This window comes from Trachymyrmex septentrionalis, unplaced genomic scaffold, assembly GCF_001594115.1.
Source record: "Trachymyrmex septentrionalis isolate Tsep2-gDNA-1 unplaced genomic scaffold, Tsep1.0 scaffold14, whole genome shotgun sequence".
Lineage (NCBI taxonomy): Eukaryota > Metazoa > Arthropoda > Insecta > Hymenoptera > Formicidae > Trachymyrmex > Trachymyrmex septentrionalis.
Window position 1 is genome coordinate 2,014,011 of NW_017304543.1, and position 2,208 is coordinate 2,016,218.

The following is a 2,208-nucleotide window of genomic DNA, read 5'->3' on the forward strand; positions in this document are numbered from 1 at the left end:
AATATTGTATAACGTTACTTTTTGTCAAAGTTAAACTCTTTTAGAAAAATTAGAATGAAAAGCTAGTAGTAACAAGTTCAGCAATATTAAACGTAAGATAAATTAAGTTTCTCGCTGTTTTTTTTTTCACAGAGCCTTGCAATAAATTAAATTAAATTAACAAAATAATAAGTTCAATTACAAATCCATTATTTTCAATAACATGAAAAAAATCTTTCTGCCGCAGAGGATGGGCAATTTGAGAAAACAAAGAACGACACACTGATGCAATGGTCAGCAGTGCGAAGTTTAGATGGCCTTAATTTCTTTTTGCGGAATCGCTACCCTTCATTCCCACGGCCATACCGCGCGGCCGGGTAGTGCGCGCGGGAAAAAAAAGCGATCAACGTGGTGTAAATCACTCGTTCGCGTCGCATTAATTGATATTTATTATCGGGCGGCGGTCTAATTGCAATTAATAGAAGACTTTGTCGGCGTCCACAGCGTCGTGCATTGCGGTTACGCAAAAGTACCAATAAAGAGGGCTTTGCGGTCCTGACGACCGACACTCATTACTCGCATTTCGTCGCGGCAATAGGATTGCGGCCGCATCAACGTTGACGGCCGCCGTCGGTATCACCGTTACCATGCACGACAAATATTGAATGAAATCATTTTTCACCATTTCCATCGTGGCATTTCCCTGAAACGCGCCAAGCACAAAACCACACGCGATGAGAGTTTTCATGCCTGGGCATAAATATGCATGTATGCAGTTTGACAGAGAGATACGAAGACTGTCTTCGCCGAGTCTCTTCATTACATCCATATTGTGCAAATATAGCGACATTTAAATACCAAGGTTCAATGTAACTTTATTGAGGAATCACACACGAAGATGCATCCGCTTATCTATTAACGATTGCCTCAATCCCTTAACGTTTCAGAAAGATTCTACGTGTGTTCATAAATCTTTTTCTGACCCTATAAATCCCGTGATTGTGTTTCCGCTGTCGATCGATAGATGTTATTATTCTTTCCTTTTTTTTTTTTCGATACATTCCATCCAATAATCCCTTCTCCCTTGTTTCCCAACCCCTCTCTCTTCCCCTTCTTTCTCTCGCTCTCTCTCTCTCTCTCTCTCTCTCTCTCTCTCTCTCTCTTTCTCTCGTGTTGTCGTTTCTACCAACTCGCGATAAGTCGGCGCCGTGTTGCGACTCAATCGTGCGGCTCTTCCGCATAAATCTTACAGGCGGCATAAATCAATGTGACTCCAACAGCGTGATACCCAAAGAAATACCCCGATATATACGCGTTGAAGGACCCTTCGATCCGAGGAAGACACATAGGGTACCACTTATGGCTTTTTGTCTGTGTGTGTGTGTGTGTGTGAATGTGTGTGCGTGTGCGTGTGCGCGTGTTCTTCACCTAGCAAAACCCTAGCAATGCGTCACACCAAGCCTTCCTGCGCGTTCTGCAAGAAACTTTAAGAGTACAGTCTTAGCAAAGTTAAAGGCCATCTTCTTTATAACATGATAATCACTATCTTTCTTCATTTGAATTGCGCATTAACGTAAGATATTCTGGCGAACTTTTAATTTAAGCTTCGTCGTAGGAATACACTTTATTAAAAATATCTTGGTAAATTACAGAATTTCACCAATTCTCAACACAGAATGTATTCTCTATAAGTAATAATTATCAGAAATTAATAAAAAATTTGCACAAAATTGCAATTTATTCAAAACACTCATTGTAAAACGATGATTGAAAAGTTGAATCTTGAAGAAGAAAATACTATGATCAGACGGAGGATTAACGCGATTGAATCGATTTGATAGACGATCCTCCTCGAGAAGTCGAGGCAGTTTCGTACGAGGGTTAAACTACTGGAAGACAAAAGGCTCTCCGTGGTCTATTGGCCTCTTTATTTCTTCGTTCGTTCGCTTGGCCGCAAGTGAGAGTAGATTCCCAGGCACTCGATGTTATTTACGGCTGCTGATTTATCGGATGAAAGGAAGCGGCAGCTTAGATACTCGTCAGGCGATCTCTGGTGACAATATAAGAAAGTATCCCTTTCGGCCTTTTCCCCGCTGTATTCCTTTCTTCTAATAACGAGAGCTCTTTTTCATTTCGCAAGATGTATGACTGATAATCTTTGAATTGTGAGTCTCAGTATCCCCACAATAATTATATATCATGAATTTATCCTTTATCGATATAATTAAA